Consider the following 27098-nt stretch of genomic DNA (forward strand, 5'->3'; position numbering starts at 1 on the left):
TTGGTCTTTTATAGTAAACTAACCAGGGAACTTAAATCCTTTTAACATTTCTATTGATATCACCATTGAGCAAGGACTAGTCATAACACCTTCAATGGCTTACTTCCTTTTTAGGTTCTGGTTAGTTATTCCTTGTTGGTCACAGGTGATTATCATAAAGAGACACCCACCCTGCAACCTAGGGCAGGATGGTCTGAGTTGTCCCCTTATCCCTGGTTTTCCCACACTTCCATGTTTTTTGGGATTTCTGTGAGCCTGATCACATAGCCCCCTATTTCTCCCTACCTAGCCCCACCTGTCCCTAATTCAATGGATTCCACTGACCCCTTCCCTCTCCTGAACCCAGACGCTCATTCTGCTTCCTGTTCTCCTTTTGAATGAGAGGGTGGAAAGAACGTTTTTATATCACTTAAACCCAGTAGCCTACTTAGAACAGATTAGTATGTAAGAAACGCTCGTTTTAACATACAGAATACTCTCAGTCAGCTATCACATTTGAAAACATATGCTAGCCAGTAGAGAGCTTTACTACCCCTGATGGGGGCAAACAACATGCAAATCAATACAGGATTCTAGAATTAGAAAATTCTTTAGCACTCAGAAGAATGAATTTTGATAGTAGAATTGAGCTACCATGGCAGGAATTAAGGATGTTGTTCCTGGCATGGGAGAATGTTTTCAAAACATTCTTTAAATCATTCCCAGTGGCTGACTACCTATTTTCTTCTAACTGGAAGCATTACTCAACAACAATAATGTTCACCATCATCATTACCATCTTTGATTGAAATCTTATGGTACCAGATACTTCCCAAAAACCTTGTCATGAAATACTTAATTTATTAAAATGAGGATAATAATGGGACTTACTTTATGAGATTGTTGTGAAGTTTCAATTACTTAACACATGTAAAGGGCATTAAATAGATCTTAGCTAATAGAGAGCCTCCAGTAAATGTAGCTGCTATTGGTGTTATTATAGCCCTCCCGCTTTACCTTTCTACCAAGACTCTCTTCTCTAGGCTAAATCCCTTTATTTTATCAATTATGGCTTAGAGGATGTAGGTTTTGACCTTCATGACTGTGGAGTCTTATCTCTGTATAGTGAGCAATTTAGAAATGACAGCTTTGTCCAAAAACAAACACAACTCTGTAGGTGTTGTCCAACTAACTGGCTTTTAGTCTGCCAATCTTGGAAAGGTGTCTCCTCTCTGAGTTAGACAGTACTTTGATTATTTAATTGGAAATAGATGAGCATTTCATAACACCAAGAACAGAGGCTGGCTGAAGAGTTTGACACATTCAATGATTAGTTTTTACCCACATAACTTTTGCATCTCAGGCTGAAGTTGGGAATCTCCACTTGGCTGAGGGATTTGCTTCTGTATCCAGTGAATGCATTGTTTAATCTGGGTGGATTCAGATGGAAGATCAAATCCTCAATGCAGCGAAAGGGAAGCCTATACTGACCTTTATATCCTCAGTTCAGGGTAAGTTTGCAGACCAAGGAAGCAATTTGATCACAAATGCCAACCATGATGAAATCCCATTTCACTTTTATTTTGCTTAATTTTGTAACCAAGGAACAAGTCTTTAAATAGCTAAGGAACACATGTCAAAGGAGATTAAATAAAGGGATCTCCAACTAAGTTCTCTGTATTAATCACTTATTATATAAGGATCTTGGGAAGAGCTGAGCAAGATTCGAATACCTTTACTAAAAACATTGGTCATTCTTGGGGTACCTGGCTCAGTCAGTTAAGCATCTGACTCTTGGTTTCAGCTCAGGTCATGATCTCATGGGAGAGTCTGCTTGAGATTCTCTATCTCCCTCTCCCTGCCCCTCCTCCTGCTCATTCTCTCCCTCTCTCTCATAAATAAATAACTCTTTAAAATAAATAAATAAATAAAAATAAATAAAAACATTGATCATTCTTCAGGTCCCTTTGGAAGGCAAGAAATCTTTACGCATCTGATGCTAGCTTGCTATCAGGCCCCGGTTGGAGATTTGCATAAACAGTAGGCCAGCACTGGCATCTTTCTTGTCCAAGTTCCTGGCACATCCCTGCATCACCACTGCAATCTTCTTCCTCCATTCATCCTTTCCTGTTATCACCCACCCTGTTGTGCAGCTGGCTAATGCCTCTAAATGCTGCCAGGTCAATTAGGCAATGATCATAACCCAGAGAAATGCTAATGTAGCTCTCCTCCTCTCAAGGAACTTAAAAGCTCAGAAAAGTTAGACTTTTAAACTTCTTGGCAATCTACGGGTGTACACGGTTACCTTGATTCAATCTGCATTTCCTTGATTATGCTGAAAGAGAAGGATCTTCTCATATGCTCTGCAGAAATTCAGGTTTCTGTGAAGTCCCTAGTCCTACCCTTTGTCCACTTTTCAGTTGGCTTGTTTATGTTTTTAAATGGGTTTTTTTTTGTTATTTTATAAAAAATATGTTATAGAAAGTTGTCTTTTTGAGGTTATTCTTCCAGTGCTTCCTTTTTTAGCCTTGTTATACCGTCTTCCATCATGCAAAATATTTCATCTTGATATGGTCAAATTTATCAAATATATTCCATGAAGGCATGTGCTTTATAAACTTTACATAAGGAATATTTTACCAAATTAGATATCTCAAAAATATACTCCTGTATTTGTTATGAAACAAATGGTGTAAACATTTGCTTTTCACATTTACATCTTTAATTTATCTCAAATTTACTTTTCCGTATGAGTGTGATATCTGGAAAATACCTAACTGACTTTCTTTCCCAAAAATAGACAGTTGTCCTAATGCCACTTAGTGAACAATCTTTACGACCCCACTGATTATAATCCTATTTCTATAATAAACCACATTTACCTCTATGCTTAGGTTTATTTTTCAGGCTGTCTACTCTGTTCGACCGATCCATTTGGCTATTCCTGTATTTATGCCTGACTTCTTTAATTACTACAGGCATGCCTCAGAGACATTGTGAGTTCAGTTCTAGAATACTGCAATAAGGAAAATACTGCAATAAAGTGAGTTAAATGAATGGTTTCCCAGTGCATATAAAAGTTATGCTCACACTATACTGTAGTCTATTAAGTGCACAAAAGCATTATGTCTAAAAAAAATTAATATGCCTTAATTTAAAAATATGTTATTGCCAAAAAAAATGCTAATCATTATCTGAGAGTTCAGTGAGTCATTATCTTTTTGCCTGGGGAGGGTCTTGCCTTGATGGCTATTGACTGATCCAGGTGGTGGTTGCCAAAGGCTGGGACCACTGGGGCGATTTCTTAAAATAAGACAGTGAAATTTACTGCACCAAATGACTCTTCCTTTCATGACTGATTTTTCTGTAGCTTGCAATCCTACATGCTACAGCATTTTACCCATGGTAGAACTTCTTTCAAAATTGTAGTCAATCCTCCCAAACTCTGCTACTGCTTTATCAGCCATGTTCACGTAATATTCTAAATCCTTTGTGGTCATTTCAACAGTCTTCACAGCATCTTCACCAGGAGTAGAGTCCATCTTAAGAAACCCACCTTTTTTGTTCATCCATAAGAAGCGGCTCCTCATCCACTCAAATTTGATCATGAGATTGCAGTAATTCAGTCCCATCTTCAGGCTCCATTTCTGCAGTTCTCTTGCTATTTCTCCTACTATTCCTACCACATTTGCAGTTACTTCCTCTGCTGAAGTCCTGAACCTCTCAAAGTCATTCATGAGGGTTGGAATCAACTTCTTCCAAACTCCTGTTAATGATATTTGAACCTCTTCCCATGAATCACAAATGATCTTAATGGTATCTAGAATAGTGAATTCTTTCCAAAAGGTTTTCAATGTACTCTGCCCAGATTCATCAGAGGAATGACTATCTATGGCACCTCTAGCCTTAAAAAATATATTTCTTAAAATATTAAGACTTGAAAGTTGAAACTGTTCCTTGATCCATGGGCTGCCAAATGGATGTTGTGTTAGCAGGCATGAAAACAATATAAATGTAACTGTACATCTCCATCAGAGCTTCCAGGTGACCAGGTACATTGTCAATGAGTAGTACTATCTTGAAAGGAATATTTTTTTCTGAGCAGTCGGTCTCAACAATGGGATAAACCATGTTATATACAGATGTGCTGTCATCCAGGCTTTGTTGTTCCATTTATAGAACATAGGTTGAGTAGATTTAGCTTTATTCGTAAGGGCCCTAAGATCTTTGGAATGGTCAATGAGCACTGGCTTCAACTTAAAGTCCCCAGCTGCATTAGCCCCTAGCAAGAGAGCCAGCCTGTCCTTCGAAACTTGGAAGCCAGGCATTGACTTCTCTTCATATGGAAGTTTTAGATGGCATCATCTTCCAGTAGAAGGCCATTTCATCTACACTGAAAATCTGTTGTGCAGTGTAGCCGCCTTCATGAATGATCTTCGCCAGATCTTCTGGAGAACCTGCTGCACCTTCTACAGCAGCCCTTTGATGTTATGAAGACAGTTTTTTTTTCCTCAAATGTCATGAACCAGCCTCTGAGAGCTTCAGACATTTCTTCTGCAGTTTCCTCACCTCTCTCAGCCTTCAGAGAATTGAAGAGAGGTAGGGCTTTGCTCTGGATTAGGCTTTGGTTTAAGGGAATATTGTTCCTGGTTTGATCTGTCTAGACCTCTAAAATTTTCTCTATATCAGCAGTAAGGCTATTTTGTATTCTTATCATTTGGGTGTTCACTGGCATGGCGCTTTTAATTTCCCTCAAGAACTTTCCTTTTGAGGCGCCTGGGTGACTTATTTGATTAAGCCTCGAACTCTTAATTTTGGCGGTCATGATCTCAGGGTTGTGAGATCAAGCCCCATTTTGGGCACCACACTGGGGGCAGCACCTCCTTAAGATTCTCTCTCCCTCTGCCCCTCTCACCTCCCCTTCTCTAAAAAAAAACAAAAACAAAAACAAAAAAACTTTCTTTTTGCCAGGGGAGAAGGGGTAGAGAACGGGCAAAATGGGTGAAGGGGAGTGGGAGGTACAAACTTCTAGTTATGGAATGAATAAGGCACAGGGATGAAAGATGCAGCACAGGGAATACAGTCAATGATACTGTAATAGTGTTGCATGGTGACACACGGTAGCTACACTTGTGATGAGCACAGCATAATGTATAAACTTGTCAAATCACTATGTTGTACATCTGAAACTAATGTAACATCGTATGTCAACTATACTTCCACTAAAAAAAAAAGAACTGGGGCGCCTGGGTGGATCAGTTGGTTAAGCGACTGCCTTCCGCTCAGGTCATGATCCTGGACTCCCGGGATCGAGTCCCACATTGGGCTCCCTGCTAGGCGGGGAGCCTGCTTCTCCCTCTGACCCTCCTCCCTCTCATGCTCTCTGTCTCTCATTCTCTCTCTCAAATAAATAAAATCTTAAAAAAAAAAGAACTTTCCCTTTGCATTCACAATTTGGCTGTTTCCTGCAAGAGGCCTAGCTCGTAGCCTGTCTTAGCTTTTGACATGCCTTCCTTACTAAGCTTAATCATTTCTGGTTTTTGATTTAAAGTGAGAGTTGTGTGACTCTTCCTTTCACTTGAACACTTAGAGGCCATTGTAGGGTTATTAATTGGCCTAATTAGAATATTGTTGTGGCTCAGGGACTAGGAAGGTCCAAGGAGAGGGAGAGAGTTGGGGAATGGCTGATTGGTGGAGTGATCAGAACAAACACATTTATCAGTTAAGTTCATCATCTTTTATGGGTGTGATTTGTGCTGCCCTGAAGCAATTACAATAGTAATATTGAAGATCACTGACTATAGATCACCTTAAGAAATATAATAATAATGAAAAATTTTGAAACATTGTGAGAATTACCAAAATGTGACACAGACACAGTGTGAGCAAAAGCTATTGGAAAATGAGACACATAAACTTGACTGATGCAGGGTTGCCACAAACCTTCAATCTGTAAAAAACGCAGTGTTAAGCATTACAGTCAAACAAAGCACAATAAAATGAAGTATCCCTGTATAGCTTTGTAATATGTTTTGATATCTATTAGACGGCCTCACTCCTTGCTTCTGCTTCAGAATCACTTGGCTTTTCGTATGCTTTTATTCCTTCATGTAGATTTTAAATTAGTCTATCAAGTTCTATGAAAAACACTGTGGAAGTTGCATTAACTTTACAGATTAATTATGGAATAAATAACATCTTACAACAGTGAGTAGGAAAAAAACTGTGTCATTATATTATTATTTCCAACTATGAATATTATATCTCTGTAATTTTTAAGTCTTCTCTTATATAACTCAAAAAAATTTAATAATTATCTCCATAAAAGACTAGCATATCTCATTGTAACTAAAAAAATCTCTAGGTACCTGGGATGTTATTAGAATTATAAATTTGATTTTTTAACAATTCTATTACTTTTTCTAGTTGTAAATTTTAGGATTTAGGAGTAATTTTGAGTTTGTGTCCAGCAACTTTGAAGAACTCTATTATGTTCTAAAAAATTATGCTGTAGATTTTCCTGGATTTTCAATGTAGGTGGACATATCATGTGCAAATGATGATAATATGGTTCCTTCTTCTCTTTTCCCTTAATCTTACATCTTTGGATAGTCTTCTCAAATTTGCCATCAGAATAATGAATTATAGATCTAATAGCAGGATTCTGGTATGTTTGTCTTATTGTGACCTATATTATACATGCTCTAAAATTTTGTATTAAGGAGGGTGTCTAGTAGGGTTTTTTTGCTTTTTGGGGGGGTATCATATTCTTTATCAAGTTAAGTTCTTTTCTCTTCCTCCTTTTTTAAGAGCATCTGTGAAATTTACTGGACTTTTCCTTTTTATCTTGATGATTATATAAAATTTCTCCTTGGATCTTTAATGTGGTTAATTGTGATAAAAATCCTAAATTGAACTATCCTTGCACTCCTTGCATAAATCATACATTTTCATGTTGTTGTTTTGTTATCAATAAATAGTTAAATATGAAAATATTTTGTTAAATATTTGTTTAATAAATTAAATTGTCCATGATGTTCTATAATTGTACAGTCTGTCACTACTCTTGACATTAAGCCCATCCTAGAGTCTCAAAAATATTGAATTATATTCTTCTTTCTCAATACCTGCAAGTGCTCATATAGCATAAAAATTTCCTGTATATTCAAAGTTTATTAATTATTTAATTATTTAAATTATTTAAATTCTTGGCAAAATATTTTATACTATCTTATTTTTTAAATATGCATTTCTTAAATAATGTCTTCTTTTTTTACTAACACTGTATATTTTTGCCTTCAATTTATATTTCTTTATTAATATTTCCAGAGGTTTGTCTGTTATTTTTCTAAAGAATCATCTTTTGTTTTCCTATGTCTGCTTTTTTAAAACTTCAGAAAATCTGCTTTTATCTTTCTTATTTACTTTAACTTTTATTGGATTTTTTTTCTGCCATTATTTTCCCAGCTCCTGGAGTTGTTACTGTGCCCTGTTATCTTCATTGTTTTCTAATTTAAAAAAATTTAAGGATAATTGCAGCTGCTTTACTTGTTATATAACAATGTTTTGTCAATCAGTTCTAAACAATTTGTAATTTATATTAGAACTATCCCTTAATTTCTTCATTCTTTTGAATTTTTGTGCTTTGGATTTCACAGATAAAGGGAGCTTTTCTTTTGTTTCAAAATTTATTTCATTTTGATCAGAAACTTCTTCCTTCAGTACTTTTGTTCAGCCTACCTGGTGCGCTATTATATGGCCGTTCTTGTAAATGTACCATGTGTTTTGTTTGTTTTTTAAAATAATGTGGATTCATTTTATACTGGATACAGCCTTCTATACCATGACTGTCACATAAGTTTGATTATTATAGTATTGAAGCCTTTTACATTCTATTTTTTTTTTTTTAGTTTACTTAATATATCAGGTGTTCAAATTTCTTAAAAACTCCTGCTATGTTTATGAATGGGTTGGGGTTTTTTTTGTTTTGTTTTGTTTTTACTGTTCAGTGTTTGCTTTATATGTTTTTTGGTTTGTTTAAAAATTCTGGACATCTAACATAATGATAATTTCTTTGTGGATTTTCCTTTTATCATTATATAATGGTTCCCTACCTCTAGTAATGCTTTCATATTTAATTCCTTTGGTTCTAGAATTAGTACTGCTACATCAGCTTTTTCTTAGTACTTCCTTACAAATCTCATTTTATTATTTTTTTTCAGTACCATTGCCATTATGTAAACAGTGTACAGCAGGATTAAAAACACCTCTGAGGAATTACTGAAATATTTACCCTACTTATAATTTCCTTTCGTGTTTTTTATTTACCATATTTTTTAAACTGTTTTTCACTGCCTTATTTTGGACTTTTGAATTTTAAATTCTTCCTTTATTCTGTACTTTTTTTTTTTTTTTTGGTTTGGTGAAAAAATTTAGATTTAGATTTAGCCAGCTGGACTCAGTTTAGATGATTCCAATTTTGTTGGCAACATCCAAAGCATCATAGTCAGGAGCCAGTTAAACATATGCCTTCTTCTCTCCATCAGGCCTGATCAAGGTGTTGACCTTGGCCACATCGATGTCATAGAGCTTCTTCACAGCCTGTTTGATCTGGTGCTTATTGGCCTTGACATCCACAAGGAACACAAGTGTGTTGTTGTCTTCTATTTTCTTCATGCTGACTCAGTAGTCAGGGAGAACTTGATGATGTCATAGTGATCAAGCTTGTTTTTCCTGGGGGCGCTCTTTCGAGGATATTTGGGCTGCCTTCACAGATGCAGTGTCTTCGGTCGTCGGAATGTAGGTAACCTGCGGATCTTTTTTTTGTGACTGTGGATGCCTTTCAGCACCACTTTCTTGGCCTTCAAAGCCTTTGCTTTGGCTTCGGCTTTGGGAGGGGCAGGGGCTTCCTTCTTAGCCTTCTGTGCCATCTTCGTAAAAGGACTGTTCTGTACTTCTTAAAAAGTTATATTTTCTATTTTGCTTTTATTAGTGCTTAGCACAACATCTTACCCTGCATCTTTAACAAAGCTGTATATAATCAATGTGGTTAGCATTGTCCTGAATAAGGCACTAAAATGCTCTAAGCTCCCACAAACACCCTAACTTTCTATATCCATGATTTATTATTGTATGTTTACCTTTATTTTTATAACTCTCCTAATTCACTATATTACTTTTTTTAAAAAGATTTTATTTATTTATTTGACAGAGACATAGCGAGAGAGGGAACACAAGCAGGGGGAGTGGGAGAGGGAGAAGCAGGCTTCCCGCAGAGCAGAGAGCCGGATGTGGGGCTCCATCTCCGGACCCCAGGACCATGACCCAAGCGGAAGGTACATGCTTAACGACTGAGCCACCCAGGCACCCCCACTATATTACTTTTTATTATTTTTAATTCTTGATGGTTCCCCCCGTGTTTCAAAGGATGCTTCATCTTCTGTTGTTTCTCAGAATATCCTTCCGTAATAAATTTTCTTGTTCTTCTATATCATTTTCTCTCTTTAACAAGCTTCTGTGGGTAAGGAAATGTTCAGTCTTCATATATCAAAACTAATTTATTTTATCCTCACCTCTTAATGATAATTTGTTTGGTGTTGAATTCTCAGCTGAAGCTATTCTTCCCAAACACTTTGAAACTATTCTATTTTCTTCTGGCCTTAGTTGTTCCTAAGGCGAAACTGGCTCTGAGTCTGCTTATCATGAGTTTTAGGTAATGTGTCTATTTCCTTTAGAAGCTTTAAAAATCTTGTCCTCTTCTTTGATATTCTGAAATATCACTGAAGAACATAATAAATGGGGATTTTATAAAATTATTTCCTGCTTGACACTCTGAACTTGCCTTTTCATTTCCTCTTTGATTCAGGAAAATGCTCCACCCTTTTCTTTTCTTTTTTTTTTAAAGATTTTATTTATTTCACAGAGAGAGACACAATGAGAGAGGGAACACAAGCAGGGAGAGTGGGAGAGGGAGAAGCAGGCTTCCCGCCGAGCAGGGAGCCCGATGTGGGGCTCGATTCCAGGACTCTGGGATCATGACCTGAGCCGAAGGCAGACGCTTAACGACTGAGCCATCCAGGTGCCCTCCACCCTTTTATTTTCAAATATTGTTTACCTCCTGGAAATTCAATTGTGTGTTGGAGTTTCTTGTTCTTAACTTTTATATTTTTCATTTTTCTTTCCTCCCTGTGATGGGCTTTTTCAACTTTAACAAATATTATTTTTCATTTTATAATTTCTTTTTAATTCTTTTAAAAATCTGCTCTGTTTCTTAAATATTTTTCTTTTTCTTTTGATTTTTATTCTTTTATCTCTTTTTACATTAAGCATATTGATTTTAAAGCGTAATTTATTTGTTCTCATACCTGTAGTCCCTGGACTGGAGATCTTTGTTGTTTGCTATCTATTCTGCAGCTGGGGATTAATTTATACACTTTGTAATTACTTGGTATAAGCATCTTTTTATCAGTAGTTGTCTTGAGTAAGGCTCTACCATTGCCCTAAGTTGGGAAGGCAATTTTGCATTTACCAAGCCTAATGTCCTAAAGCCAGGCATGTAGTTCCTAGACCCCACTGTCATGCGTAGCTGAAGCATAGGGCTTTAATTTTTGTGGTGACTGACTCCATCCACCTATGGTTCGGGATTGCTTCGTTCATGGTCAAAATGCCACTTCCTATCTCCTCTCTCTTTTTGGAAGAAAGCACACTTCATCTACTCATTGTACCTGAGTCTTCTGATCCCAGGTCCTCTAGCATAATAAAAGTCTTCTTCCTGGGGTACATATTTAATCTCTGTGCCTTCAAAGATTACAATTTTAGCTCCATTCATCATCTTGGTTTTAAAATCCCATCTTGTTCATTAGACTTGAAGCTTTCTTTTCTTTCCTTTTAAACTTAGATCTGACTTTCATTTTAATTGTAGTTTAGCTGAGGAAATTCCTATATATGTTCTGTTCACGATATTGACTAGAACCCTCTTATAAATGAATGAAATTATTTTGGTAGGAAGTGTTCTAAAATATGTCATATAGTTTCATGATTTATTAAACAGAGAAAAATGGGTATAATACTATATTTTTAAAAGATTGCTTGCAAACCAGATATAGGATAAAGAAATGAAAATTCCATTTTCATAGAATATTAGATCCAACTCTGCACTTGGTTCCTGCCACTTCAGCAAATAACTATACCGTTCACAGTTTCTCCATCTGCAAAATGAACATTATAATATTTACCTTAGAATATTTTCAGATACTATTACAAATATTATTTAAAATATTTTTAAAAGATTATTTTTAAAAATTAAAAGTAACATCTATTAAGCAACTAGCATACTACATAATAGACCTTTGATAAAGATACCAGTTATTTAATGGAAATATGACAGCACATTCAAGCCCTGTTGAAAATATGTTAGAATGTTTTTGTTAATCACAAAGCTATAGATAGTTAGAAATTTTTGTGTCCTTACATATACTAGCTATATTTTTGTCTGTGTTTGTTTGTTTGTTTGTTTTTTACAATGAGTTGGCCATAAGTCACTTTTTGTCATTTGAGTTATGTCTGCCTCTTATTTAACCAAAATTATCTTTTTCCTCTTCTTCTCTTCTATATGTTTCCTATTTTTAGTCTTCTGTAGACAGGAAAACTGAGATTATTATAATTATTTTTAAAATAACAATAATTCATCTTTGGGTTATAGACAGAAGGCCTCCCCCCTGAATAAAATGCATAGGATTGGTGAAATGTTTTAGAAACTTGGGCTGTTTTTTGCACATTTCCTGACTTGTGACCATATTCTGTTTAGAGACCTTGGTTAAGAAACAGTTGAAGAATGGAGCACTGGGTGTTATATGCAAACAATGAATCATGGAACACTACATCAAAAACTAATGATGTAATGTATGGTGATTAACATAACATAATAAAATTAAATTAAAAGAAAAAGAAGAAGAAGAAGCGGGCGCCTGGGTGGCTCAGTCGGTTAAGCGACTGCCTTCGGCTCAGGTCATGATCCTGGAGTCCCGGGATCGAGTCCCGCATCGGGCTCCCTGCTCAGCGGGGAGTCTGCTTCTCCCTCTGACCCTCCTCCCTCTCGTGCTCTCTGTCTCTCATTCTCTCTCGCAAATAAATAAATAAAATATTTAAAAAAAAAAAGAAAAAGAAGAAGAAGCAATTGAAGAAGGGAGACTGGCTAGCTCATTCAGTAGAACATGCAACTCTTGATCATGGGATTGTGAGTTTGAGCCCCATGTTGGGGGTAGAATTTGCTTTAAAAAAAAAAAAGAAGAAGAAGAAGATAGATAGATTTATGTATTTATGTATGTATGTATTTATTTATTTCAGAGAGAGAGAGAGAGAAAATGCACAAGCAGGGAGCACGGCGGGGGGCGGTGAGGTGGGGAGAGGGAGAGGGAAAGGGGATGCAGATGCCCCCTGAGCATGGAGCCTTATGTGGGACTCCATCCCACAATCCTGAGATCATGACCTGACCTGAAACCCAAGAATTGGATGCTTAACCAACTGACCTACCCAAGTACCTGGCATAGAGTTTACTTTTTAAAAAAAAACAATGTAGAGCACCTGGGTGGCTCAGTCAGTTAAGTGTCTACCTCCAGTTTGGGTCATGATCCCAGGGTGCTGGGATGGAGCACCACATTGGGCTCCCTGCTTCTCCGTCTCCCCCTCCTCCTGCTTGTGCTCTCTCCCTCCCCCCCCCCGTCAAATAAATAAAATCATTTAAAAATAATTTAAAAAATTAAAAAAGCAATGTAAGAGCAAGTGAGGTGTTTCTGTATAGAAAAGAACCCCAATAGTACATATTTCCTTGTTACATATCTATTAAAACCTTCATTTTTCTGGCCTGTCAGTTAGTTAGTGGTTGAGACTGAGTCAATCCTATCCTATAGCCCTATATTCTTTCCAAATCCTTGTATTGATTCTAGTATTCACATAGTATTTTGTTAACACTGTAAGAAGTATGACGTGGAACTCTATTTACATATGATTTATTTTCAAGGCCAACTATAAAACAGTAGAAATTTGTTTTAACATTCTGTTTCCATTTTTCCTGTTTCCATTCTTCCTATCTCCCACTAAGATATCATCTTGTTTGAGATAGATCACACCACTTAACTGACTTCCACTTATTTGGAAAAAATGTTATTTAGAAAAAAGAACATCTCTGAATGACATAAATTACATATAGTTCAAATCTTCTAAGCTCATAGAGTAATAGTTTGATGGATCTTATTGGTATACTGTTAATCATTTAATTGGTTTTTCAGATAAATGTCCTAATGGCCTTTGACTCATGCCTGCTGTCGGATGATGCTGTTTTCAGAGTGGGTCATGTTGTCATTATTGTTTCATTTGGTTACTTTGCATATGGCTAAAGTCTCTGCATAGTATATATATTCTGTTGCTATAGTTAGAAATGAAGAGTGGAGATTGAGACATATGGGGATAGAGAAAATGAATGCTTGGAAAATCTATAATTGGATATAATTTAGGATCTTTCTGGTTTCCTTTCCATGTGAGAAAAGTTTCTGTGTTTCTTGTAATTCTATCCTTCTAAGCGCCCTCACCAAAAACAGGTGAGAAACCAGAAATAGAATAAAGGCTTGAGAGTTCATTTAAATTCCGACTTGATACCTTGAGCATCAGCGAAGCAGGTAGATTTGCAGGAAAGAGAAACAGTGGAATGGAAGAAGGAGAACAATGACAGAATAAAGGCAGGGGAAATGTCAGAGAAATGTAGAGGGTTGCTGAGACTGGAAAAGAATGCAATGTGCATACTCTTCAAAGAAGCTAGGATTTATTTCAAATTCCAAAAACATTTATATACAAGTATTATTCCGGATTTTTCTTTTAGGAATAAAAATGATCGGTGACATGCTTAAAAGAAATGGTGAGCAGATTCAGAGGACAGAGTTATCATGAAGTGGCTAATCATTAAATAGCCAGAGAGGTACGATCAGAGAGATATCAAATTCTAATAACTAGTATTTGGTGCAGGAAGGGGAACTTTGTGGTAGTAAGTGAGAAAACTTCAAAAAGCCTATTTGAAAGAGATGCTGACACCATACACTTGAAAGTGGTCACAGTATTAATCCATTTACGATCTATAAAAGGGTCACAGTGTCTGACTAGGGGCAAAAACATTAAAAATCTTTTATTAGCTGGAATTTTAACTTTTAGATTATGTGACACAAAGTTCTTATAGTAGAGGCCGATATCTTTGTAAGAACTCACTACCATAGGACATTATTATGCCAACTCAGTATTGCCTCAAAAATAATTGTGTAAGCAAAATAGTATTTAAAGTCATTTCAGTCCAGAGGGGAAAATACTCCTAATACCTGTGATAAAATAGAAACCAAATTTGCTGAATTGAATAAAAATTTTCCTCTTGATCTACATTTTAAAGACAGTATACATCAATGTTCTTTGATATAAGGATTGATATATTTTAACTTAAAATCATGACCAGTTCTCATCAGAGAACCATAAGCTGGATAAAACTGTGCTTTAAAAAAATTTTTATAAGGTGAAACTGTTGAAACCTTCCCAGTTGCCCCACATATGGGAGGCCCTGCTGGAAGGATTACTCTGTTTGACTCAGGTTCTGCAGTTGACACATCAGACTGCATCTACCAAGGAAACGGATCCCACAGCGCTATCCAGTTAGGAACTTCCGAAGTTGTGGGTGGTGATAAGTTTTGACTGTGCAGCCAGCATATGTCATGATAAATTTTCAACTCTCTAAGTGAAGAGAATACACACTGTTCTCTCATCAAGATTAGGCTTGATTCCCCACCCACTCTCTTCCTCAAACACATCTTGGAACAAACATAAGTAAATACTTGACAGGTGAAATATCAATATCACCTATGCCATTCAGTAAACCAGAATGAACCGTAAGTAGAAAGTGTGAATTCACTGCTGCAGTCGCATTCCCTCAGCACCGAAAAGATCCCATCTTCCCATCCCTTATAATGGAGCCCCCAAGAACAGACACTTCCATTTCCTGTGGGCAACAGGGTAAGTCTCGGAACTTCAGTGTAGGCCTCATGGGGACTTTTTGATGAGATTTCTTCACATCTTCTTGTGTTTACCTAAATTATCTCTGTATTCAGCTCTGAATCCCTTTGTCATTCCTGTGCCACCCACATGTCAATACTCCATGCAGAGGAGCTGTGTTTTCCTCCAGAAGAAGGCAGTTTGGTATTGCATTTATTTGCCAAGTAGATTCCCCATGAAAGGTTCAGACGGATAGGAACCCCACACAGAGGATAGGCTGTGAGGGCTGAGCAGCTGCACGCCACACACTTTAATCGGCCTCGCGGGGGGCGGGGCGGGAGGGGCGGGGGGAGGGGTGATGGACCAGCTTGCAAGCGCCAGATTTGATCCCCCTCCTACTTCAGCACATGAAGCGCCAACACCAGGCTCCCTTTAGTCACTCAAGCATATGCACTGGCTTCAAAAGCAAAGACAAAAGGAGCAGCTGTTGTTATTCACAGCAAGTGGGAAAAACAGTCACTATGCAAAGAGACCTGGGACTCGGCAGTAAATGGTGAAGCCCACATGGTTCTGGCTCATCTATGTGGGAATCTGAGAGCACTCTGGAAAGTTGGGGCTCCCTGCAAGTCACTAAAGATCACTGCATTTCTAAAGGAGAATGTGTTCTTTATGGTGACTCCCCATGTAAGAAAGCATTAAGTTTCAAAATGATAAAAACATACAAACCAGCAAATTAGGGGGTGAGCATTTATATCATAAGGCACTTCTCTCTGGATAAAGTCATAAGGATGCAACGTACAGCATAGGGAATATAGTCAATGATGTTGTAATAACCTTGTATGGTGACAGATGGTAACAAGACTTATCACAGGGATCATTTCATAATATATAAAAATATTGAATCACTACGATGTATACCTGAAAGTAACAGGCTATTGTATGTCAATTATACGTTAATAAAAAAATAATTTCTCTCTTGAGAATTGAACTAAAGGTTTGTTTCCATAGTGATATAAAATGGAATTCAAATTATGAATAAAATTTCAGGAATAAACAAGTTCTATAAAATTGGTTATACCTGCAATCTGATAGCTTCAACAGCTATAAGAAAAAAAAAACTATATGTCTGCTTGAACTTTTGTGTTTGCATGAATTTGTTGAAATATTTTACATTTTTTAAAAGATGGAACAGCAGTTATCAGCCTGACAACTTGTGATGGAGATTGCTTGTGTGATCCTTGGACCAGGAGCATCAGCAGCACCTAGGATCTTGCTAAAAATGCAAATGATCAGATCCCACCCAGACTCCTCAATCAGAAACTGTGCTATGGGACCCTGCACTCTGTTTTAACAACTCCCACAAGTGATTCTGGTGCCACTAAATCTGGCAACCACTACGTTAGCAAAAGCCAAATGTTGATCAACAGTTCCCATTATACATTACTTTGAAACATTTAGGGAGAAAGTGAATAGAGAGAAATCTCATAGAACCTATAAAGAACCCATTAAAGAAAATCCAGAATGAAAATCTGGCAGATTTAATCATTGCAATGGGTTTCTTCGAGCCGAGAGGATGAAAATATAAATTCTTTAGTCTGACACACAAAGTTCTTCACAATATGTTCCCCATCTGTTATCTCCAGCCTCATTCATTAGCCAGTTAGTCACTTAACCAATATTTACTACTTTTGGACACAAGCAAGTAATTGGAGAAAGACAAATAATCATATCCAATGACCACAACCCTGAAGGACGTAAGACCCAGCTCCATGTGTCTCACTCCCTACTCTTCAGTGATTCTGAAACTTGAACATACTTTTTCTTGTTCTAAAACTTTATTCCACTCCTCTTCTTCCTGCTTCATCAAGCAGATCTTAACCATTCTGTAAGATCCAGCTCAAATAGGTACAGTCTTTCCAGACTTCCTCAGGTAACGTTAGTTATTTCTTGTTCTGGGCTCTCACAGAAATGTGCTTGCTTGCTTGCTTGCTTGCTCTTTCTTTCTTTCTTTCTTTCTTTTTTTCTTTCTTTCTTTCCTTCCTTCCTTCCTTCTTTCCTTCCATCCTTCCTTTCTTCCCTTTCTTTCCCTTCCCTTTCCTTCTTTCTTTCCTTCTTCCTTCTTCCTTCCCTCCCTTTACAGGTTTAAAACCCACTAGGTCTGGGGCTTCTAAAGATGAGGGACTGTCAAATTAGTTAGGTACCAGGGATATTTCTCATATGTCACACAAATGCCTTGAACTAAACATGTGGAAGGCTCCTGTAGAGACCTAAGCAACATAAAAAAGTTCTACTAATTTGAGTCCCTGTGGAGAGGTAAAGGATTCTACTTTAAACTAAAAGGCAGAAAATAATTATAATTAGTAGTAATATGAAATATGAAATGTGATTGTTTAATGAAGTGATTTCTCAAAGATTGATCCATTTGTCATTCAAAACTGAACACTAAAAACATGCAAACCATATTACATCTGAGATTATTTGCAAGATGTTTTCCAAAGCAAATCAGTCTAGACATGAAACAAACTTGGAACATTGAAACTGGAAGAGGTTTTAGAGATTATTCTGGTCAATTCACTGTGGAAGTGAGGTGACTTTAAGAAAGGTGGTCTTCGGAGCACCTGAGTGGCTCAGTGGGTTAAGCATCTGCCTTCAGCTCAAGTCATGATCCCGGAAAACCGGGATGGAGCCCCACATCAGGCGGCTTCTCCCTCTGCCCCTCACCCTGCTGGTGTTCTCTCCCTCTCTCTCTCAAATAAATAAATAAAATCTTAAAAAAAAAAATAAAGGCAGTCTTCCCCTAGAAAAAACCCCCACAAAGCTGCGAGAAAAAAACCCTAAGTCAAGATGATATTAAGATTTCAGTATTCATGTTGATCACATGTCAACCTCATAGATCCTATTCCATCATCTACTTGGCCCTGGCTTCCTCAGGACTCCACAAAGATAAAGCTTACTTCTAGCCCAAACCATCCTCCAGCTGTATCTTCTCATGGGAGGGGGTGTTTAACAGCATAGACATTGTAATTGGACAGATCTGGGTGCAAATCACAGCTCTGACACTGGGCATTTGTTAAATAATTTAATATCCCCCGCCTGAGCACTCTCATCTTAATGGGGATAGCAATAAGGAATTTTTGGAAATCAAAGTGAAAATGTATGACAAGTGATTATCATTGTGCCTAGCATCAGATCAAATGCACAATGAATAAAACTCCTGCATGGGCTATATTATAAAAGCTCCTTATCCTGAGAATTCTTCATTTAGATCAAATTAAGGCTAGAAAAAATGTGAGAGAGATTCTACTCCAACTCCCTCATTTTATGAACAAGGCAAACCATGACGCAGAAAGGTAAAGTACCTAGACTACTAAAATATGGGTCTATTCTCAGTAGTCCAGAAACTTCTTCATTATACCTTGATGTCTATGATAGTTAGCTCATTGCCACTGTATCAATTTTCCAGAAATTTAGTACCTTAAAACAACCCACATTTCCCTCATAATTTCTACGGGAAAGAACTCTGGGCACAGCTTAGCTGAGTCCTCTGCTTCAGAGTTCTCAAAGGTGACAATCGATGGACATTAAGGAGGGCATGTGATGTAATGAGCGCTGAGTATTATATAAGACTGATGAATCACAGAGCTGTACCTCTGAAACCAATAACACATTATATGTTAATTGAATTTAGATTTTTTTAAAAAGGTGACATTTGAGGCTTTGGTCAGAGTTGTGGTCTCATCTGAGGATTGCCTGGAGGATTCACTTCCAGGCTCAGTGAGGTCATTGACAGAATTCAGTTCTGTGTGGCTATAGGACTGAGGGCTTTAGTTTCTTACTGGTGGTCGCACAGAGGCCTCCCTCAACTCCTAGACACTACCTACAGTTAATGCATTGTCTTGTGGGCCTCCTGTTATGGACTAATTTTTTGTCCCCTCAGAATTTGTATGATGAAGTCCTAACCCCCAGTGTGACGCTATTAGAAGGTGGGGGCCTTTGGGAGGTAATTCAGTCATGAAGTTGGATCCCTAGTGAATGGATTTGGTGCCCTTATAAGTAGAGGCATGAGACTTTGCTGCAGCTCTCTCTGCTCTCAGGCATGTGAGAATATGAGAATACAACAAGAAATTAACAGTCTGCGACCCAGAAGAGGGCTTTTACCAAAACCCAGCCATGCTGGCAACTTAATCTAGGACTGTGAATCTCCAGAATAGTGACAAATAAATTTCTGTTTTATATAAGACACTCTGTCTATGGTACTTTGTCATACCAGCCCAAATTGACTAAGACACCTCTTAACGTAGGCACCCTACAGCCTGGCAGCTTGCTTCTTGAAACCAGCAAGCAGGAGACTTCTGCAAGACAGGCCTTACAATTTTACGTAGGTAATCATGGACATGTAATCATATACATCCCATCACCTTTGTGTATTCTCTTGGTTAGAAGCAAGTCACAGGTCATATCCTCACTCAAAAGTATGCAAGGCCATGAGCATCAGGAGGTGGGGAGACAGGGGGGTTCCCTAAAGTCTGGCTGTTACAGTATCTTACAGAACTTCCATTTATCCAATAATCCTGTCCCTTTATCACTGATCAACTCTTATTATTTTCTTGCTTCTAGTAGTCAGCTGACTATTACTCTTTTGGAAAACAATTTACTAACCAACTTTATTCATCACAGGTCAATTTTCCTCTACTCTGAGTGTGAGTGTCCTCTTGATAAAAAACATTTCTAATGTCTCCAATTTAATGATATTACTGATTTTCTATTAACTTTTTTTCCCTTTCCTTCTATTTTCCAAGTGTTAACAAAAATAACAATATAGCCAAGTGTTATTCTCTTTTTTTTTTTAAGATTTTATTTTTTATTTGTCTGAGAGAGAGAGCACAAGCAGGGGGGAGCAGCAGGCTCCCCACTGAGCAGGAAGCCCGATGCGGGACTCGATCGCAGGACCCTGAGATCGTGACCTGAGACGAAGGCAGACGCTTAACCGACTGAGTCACCCAGGCATCCCAGCCAAGTGTTATTCTCTTATCACATTCAGTGTTTCACCTTCACAGAGTTTACATTATACCCTCCTACTCTGTCTTTAACTTTGAATGAATCTTTCTGAGCCATGCCTTTTTCTGTTTCCTCAGGCCTTTTTAACCTTAGAATTTTTTTCCTGTCCCTTTTTGCCTCAGTTGGGTTCTTCCTACCTCTTCTTCCTCTATGGTGCATCTCAGGTTGAGCCTTCATCCCTATCACCACCATGGTTGTCTAAGTGTGTCTCCCCCTAGGTGGTTATAAACCTCTTTCCCTGGAACACACTGACTCCACTTCCTTTCTCTCCTGTTCTGTTGTTCTATACATTATTGTCATACTTTTATCCCCCAAAGCACTGTGTTAATATTGCCACATTTGCTTGTCATTTCAGAATCAAATTATTTCAGACCCCTTACCCATTCTCCCTACCTTACTCTCCCAACTTCCCACTATGCCTGGAGAAGGTGTTTAAAATGATATGAAGGAAGGAAATAAGAAAAAAGAAAAGGATGCAAGAAAGGCAGCAAGTTAAGCTGTAACTTTTTATAAGTTTTTATTTTAATTCCAGTTAGTTAACATATAGTGTAATGTTAGTTTCAGGTGTGTGATACAGTGATTCAGCACTTCATACAACACCCTGTGCTCATCATGACAAGTGCACTCCTTAATCCCCATCACCTATGTCACCCATCCCCACCTCCTTTCTGGTAATCATCAGTTTGTTCTCTATAATTAAGAGTCTGTCTCTTGATTTGTCTGTCTCCCTCTCTTATTTTTCCCTTTGCTTGTTTTGTCTCTTAAATTCCACATATGAATGAAATCATATGGTATTTGTCTTTCTCTGACTTATTTTGCTTGAGCATTATACTCTGTAGCTCCATCCATGTTATTGCAAATGGCAAGATTTCACTATTTTTATAGTTGAATAATATTCCATTATATATTTATATATATACCCCCTCTTCTTTATCCATTTATCAATCAGTGGACACTTGGGCTGCTTCCATATCTTGGCTATTGTAAATAATGCTGCTGTAAACATAGGGGGTGCATGTATCCCTTTGAATAGTGTTCCTGTATTCTTTGGGTAAATACCCAGTAGTGTAATTGCTGGATCATAATGTAGTTCTATTTTTAACTTCTTCAGGAACCTCCATACTGTTTTCCATAGTGATTGCACCAGTTTGCCTTCCCACCAACAGTGCACGAGGCTTGTCCTTTCTCCACATCCTCGCCAACACTTGCTGTTTCTTGTTTTGTTGATTTTAGCCATTCCGACAGGTGTGAGGTAACATCTCATGGTAGTTTTCATACGCATCTCCCTGATGATAAGTGATTATGAGCATCTTTTCATGTGTCTGTTGGTCATCTCTTTGTGTCTTCTGTCCATTTTTAATTGGATTATTTGGTTTTTGGGTGTTGAGTTTTATAAGTTCTTGGTGTATTTTGGATACTGACCCTTTATTGGCTATGTCATTTGCAAATATATTCTCCTGTTCAGTAGGTTGCCTTTAGTTCTGTTGATTGTTTCTTGTGCTGAGCAAAAGCTTTTTATTTTGATGTAGACCCAGTAGTTTACCTTTGGTTTTGTTACCCTTGCCTCAGGAGACATATCTAGAAATAAGTTGTTATGGCCAATGTCAAAGAAGTTACTGCCTGTGTTCTCTTCTAGGATTTTTATGGTTTCAGGTCGCACATTTAGGTCTTTAACCCATTTTGAACTTATTTTTGTGTATAGTGTAAGAAAATGGTTCAGTTTCATTCTTTTGCATGTTGCTGTCCAATTTTCCCAACATCATCTGTTGAGGAAACTTTTTTCCCATTGGATGTTCTGTTTTGTCAAAGATTAATTGACCATAATTTGTGGGTTCATTTCTGGGTTTTCTATTCTGTTCTATTGATCTATGTGTCCATTTTTGTGCCAGTACCATACTGTTTTCATTACTACAGCTTTCTAATATAACTTGAAGTCTGAAATTGTGATACCTCCAGCTTTGTTTTTCCTTTTCAAGATTGCTTTGGCTATTTGGAGTCTTTTGTGGTTCCATACAAATTTCAGGATTCTTTGTTCTAGTTCTATGAAAAAATGTTATTGGCATTTTGATAGGGATTGCATTAAATGTGTAGATTTCTTTGGGTAGTAAGACATTTTAACAATATGCGTTCTTCCAATCCATGAGCATGGAATGCCTTTCCATTTCTTTGTGTCATCTTCAGTTTCTGTCATCAGCATTTTGTAGTTTTCAGAGTACAAGTCTTTCATCTCTTTGGTTAGGTTTATTCCTAAGTATCTTATTTTTGGTGCATTTGTGAATGGGATTATTCTCTTAACTTCTCTTTCTGCTGCTTCATTATTGATGTATAGAAATGCAACAGATTTTTGCACATTGATTCTGTATCCTGTGACTTTACTGAATTTGTTTATCAGCTCTAGCGGTTTTTTTCGTGGAGTCTTTCTGGTTTTCTATATATAGTATTATGTCATCTGCAAATAGTGAAGTTTTACTTGTTCCTTACCAATTTGGATATCTTTTATTTCTTTTTGTTACCTGATTGCTGGGGCTAGGTACTTCCAGTACTATGTTAAATAAAAGTGGTGAGTGTGGATGTCCTTGCCTTGCTTCTGACGTTAGGGGAAAAGCTCTCAGCTCTCCCCCATTAAGGATGATGTTATCTGTGGACTTTTCATATATGGCCTTTATTATGTTGAGGAATGTTCCCGCTAAACCTACGTTGCTGAGGGCTTTTATCATGATTGTCAAATGCTTTTTCTGTGTCTATTAAAATGATCATATGGTTTTTATCCTTTCTCTTATTGATGTGATGTATCACATTGATTGATTTGCAAATATTGAACCACCCTTAGGTTGTAACATTTTGTTTCCCTTCAAATCCCCCCTTTCTAAATTGCATTATAGGAAACATTACTTTTATTCCAAGCATGGAATTAGGCTGTCTTTACCTCTATATTTTCTTATGTTACATTAAGATTGTCCAAAAATTCTGGATCACTTCTACCAAAAGGTCTCTAGAAGTCACCTCTGCACCCTCCCACTGCCCATGTAGTGATCTTCACTCTCATCACCACACTTTTGGACCCTTTCAATTTAATTTCCAACCGTCCTCACTGCTCTCAGTCTGTCTCCTTCCCACTCAGCACAAAATTCTGCTGCCAAAACAAGCTTTATTGCCTACCAGTCCCCCAAATCCCGTGTTTGCTCCCTGTCACTCCTCCATAAAATCCAAATTCTTCTCAAAGATGTTTCTGGCCCCCTTCAGTTGAGTGCCTTCACTTGGTATTAGAAAAATTAAGGTCAGTGGCCTCATACATTGTTTCCACCTCTGTCCCTAATTTTCAGGTTGCATAGCTACTGCTTCCAGTATCAGCTCACAACTTTACATTTCTTTTTTCTTTTGTGTTATCCAAGATTACTTTTTCCTGCATACTTTTTTTTTATTATTATTATGTTCAGTTAGCCAACATATAGTACATCATTAGTTTTTGACGTAGTGTTCAATGATTCATTAGTTGCATGTAACGCCCATTTACTTAAACCTTTTCAAGAAGACCATCCTGACCAAATAAGGATGGAGAAAAGTCATACTCCCAGCATTATCCATAGGAAAATTTGACCTATTTGATTTTTCAACTCCAAGATATTCCCCCATTGGTAACAAGTGAGGCCTCCCTCCTACCACCTCCTCTTACAATGTAGAACAACCCAGTCTGGAAACACACAATGGGAAAAGCACATGGTAACACATTCAGATGTACATTCTAGCTTCTCTTTTGAATATAGATCTTAAAGTAATCAGATTACTGCCTTCTGACCTCTTCCTTATGTGTGGTACACTCTAATCGCCTCCATAGTCATCAGTCATCAGTTAGTTATATTTTGATACTTAAAGGTACAGGATAAAAGTCTGTAATGTAATATTGGGATAAAACTGAGTATTTAGCTATCTTTTATCAAAGGGACTTAAAACTAACTTTATTATAAAATGTACTCCATTTACTGATACATTTTGACTTTCTCTGAAGTACTGGTTTAACTCCTATTGTAACTAGAAAGTTTTAATTCACCAATGCATCACAAGAGTAGTATTCCATGCTGGCTTTACTTTTTCATATTTTCATGCGGTATTAATGTAGGGTAGAAGGAATAAGCAAGTATCTTTGCTATTTTTCTCAGAATCTGTAAATGATTGCAAGGTTTGTAGATGACATAATAGCCCTTGAGCCGAAGTACTCATATTCTCACGAAGGTACTCTTTGTCTCTCCCCACAACATAATCTAAAAATAAACATAAAGCTAAGTGAGGTAAGTGGGCATAAAATCAAGTAATTTTTAAAAACTAAGGTGGTTGTTTTTCTCATAGAAACTAATTTTTTTATGTTTATGATGGCGGCTGTTGGGACCCCACTATTGTATATTATAATCACAATGAAAAAGTCACTTATGTGGTTTAGGCTCCAGTGTTAACACAAGATAAACTGTGCATTTAATATGGAAAGCATCACTTCTTTATGATTTCAAATACCCAAACTATTCCTCAGAACAATTAGTGTAATTTGAACTCTTTACAATGAGCAGCCCATGTCATGATGCGGGTGTTAGGGAATCATGATCTAGCCTGTACGTTACACTGATATATACACCGTACTTCTCCCTCAAGTCATGCTCTTAGAAAAAAATACTTATTGGTAGTCTTCTAAGTCAGGACAGTGTCATTTGGTATACAAATTTCCTGCCCTCAGGGGTATATTCCGGGTTGAAGATAAATATTACACGGTGGGGCGCCTGGGTGGCTCAGTCGTTGGGCGTCTGCCTTCGGCTCAGGTCATGGTCCCAGGGTCCTGGGATTGAGCCCCATGTCAGATTCCCTGCTCGGCGGGGAGCCTGCTTCTCCCTCTCCCGCTTACCCTGCTTGTGCTTTCTCTCACTGTGTCTCGCTGTCAAATAAAGAAATAAAATCTTTAAAAACTATATTACAAGGTGATATGGTAAGTAGGACGTTAGAAAAAAGGTCCAGGTAACAGAGGAACTCAGATAAGGAACACTCAACCCAGCCTGGGGAGATTAGGGAGGCAGGGGCAGAAGTGAGGTACCCCTGACTCGGTTCTGAAGGATGAGAGGAAGTTCCCACGGAGCAGCAGGTGAAGGGAAAAAGGAAAGGCCAGGTGTTCGTGTGACTGGAGCATAGGGAGTGCACTGAGGGAGGCATGCCAGGGGAAACCAAAGAGGTCCAGAGACCCTGGATGTGGGCACATGAACATGCCATTGCTTATAACTTCTGTTTATTATACACTTCCTCCCTAAGGACACACACCCTAAGAATCCAGGGAGACCTGGTGTGAAAAATCAAGTTCCACAAGTTGCATCTGTTCTAGTCCAATCTACTTGCTTATCAACTGTGAAAAGAATAAAAGTACACTTTAAAAACAATTTTGAAACATTTTTACAAAGGGAAAAACAGACACCATTGCCATAAAATCAGTAACCCAAGCCAATTACCATAAATGTGCTTCTCATAAACACCATTCCATCAAGTGTTTTAGGCATTTGCTTAAAAGCACTGTCTGCATATATGAACACTTAATATATGGCACGTAGTTAAACAAGTACATGTGTATATATATTTTTACTGAGCATTATCTTTAGCAAAAAATAATGGAGTGTTCTGCACGCTCACATCCACAATTCTGCTGTCTTAGCACATATGGTGAGTAGGAATAGTAGTTGAGGCTCACTCATGCAATCATTTTAATGAAACGATCACAATCAGGCCCTCTGCAAAGTAATATTATATTCCTCTATCCATTAAATACATCCCCCATCCCTTTTAACTCTGCATAAATTGCAAAGGCAGTGTTATTTACCAGTTGGAACTGGCAGCATTAAATTAACACAGGCTGATTACTAGACTTTTGCCCAGTGAACTTTATGTTCCCCCATTGAATCCATTTATTGTTGCTGTCCCTACTTTGGAACAGGACTTCCCTAGAAAGCATTTCTTCATTCAGCCTCTGTGCTGGAAACAGACAACAGCTTGAAGTCAGCAGCTGCTCTTGAACAAAGCAGGTAGAGAGGCAAGAAAGGCTGCTGGATCCATAACAATAAGCACATCATGACATAATTACAGTAAATCTCCAGAGTGACCTGCACACATTCAATACCATATGGTTATTTTTGGTGCTGGAAACATGTAGCCGGGAGCCATAGTTTAATCTAGCCACTTTCCACAGTATTCCTTCTAGCATGAAACTGATTTTTTATCCAGAAAATTAACATGAATATTTATTGACAGAAGTGAAGACTATATTTGCACAGTCAGCTAAGTGTGCCGGTAGATTTATAAAAATATTTGAATTTTGTTTTATCTGAAAGGTATGAATAGGTGAATAGGAATAGGTGAATAGAATTTTATTTTCTTTCTTTTCTTCTTCTTCTTCTTTTTTTTTTTTTTTGTAGAGTCGGCTGTTTTTGCTTGTTTGTTTTTACTCTAGTAGCACTTTTGTACTATGCAATATATACCTTTCAACCTCCTCTACCTCCCTCTTTTTTCGTGCAGTGTTTCTTCAGTGGTGCTTAGAAGGACTGTTCTCTGTTTCTCTTAATATCTTCATTTGACTTTGACTCAGTTAATAGGATTCACTGCTACTGTAGACTTCCCAGGAAAAACAGATTGTCAATAAGGACAATACCTTGTGGTCCATCAGGAATTAATAAACTGTCCTCTCTGCCACAGATTCTGAAAATAATTTATCTGCAGAAGATTTAGGCACATACAAATATATCAGGGAAGCGGGCCAGCCCAGAATCCCAGCCTAAACCCACTGAGAAGTTTCCCAAGCAAATCAAGTCTTACATGGACAGTAGAATGAATCTCAGAGAAATGTAAATATTCCATCACTTTCTTGAAAATATTTGCCATGCAATCCACTCATTGATTTGATTTTTGAGAGTTTTAAGAAGGTTAAATATTGTTCTGTGCCTTCACCAAGTACAGTAGTCCCATCTTGGTAACAGTGGACTGAATAACCAAATCCTAAATCATGTCCATCCTCCAGCAAG

General features: G+C 37.5%; 1 protein-coding gene and 1 pseudogene across 4 annotated transcripts in view; one reads left to right on the plus strand and one right to left on the minus strand.

The window, feature by feature from the left end:
• The window catches only part of NKAIN2 (sodium/potassium transporting ATPase interacting 2), a 950339-nt gene that overhangs the window by 799879 nt on the left and 123362 nt on the right, over positions 1-27098 (plus strand). The window lies entirely within an intron of this gene.
• On the minus strand, positions 8411-8909 carry LOC115942279 (large ribosomal subunit protein uL23 pseudogene; annotated as a pseudogene).

This window comes from Leptonychotes weddellii, chromosome 8 (assembly GCF_054177405.1).
Source record: "Leptonychotes weddellii isolate Sample4059 chromosome 8, ASM5417740v2, whole genome shotgun sequence".
Classification (NCBI taxonomy): domain Eukaryota; kingdom Metazoa; phylum Chordata; class Mammalia; order Carnivora; family Phocidae; genus Leptonychotes; species Leptonychotes weddellii.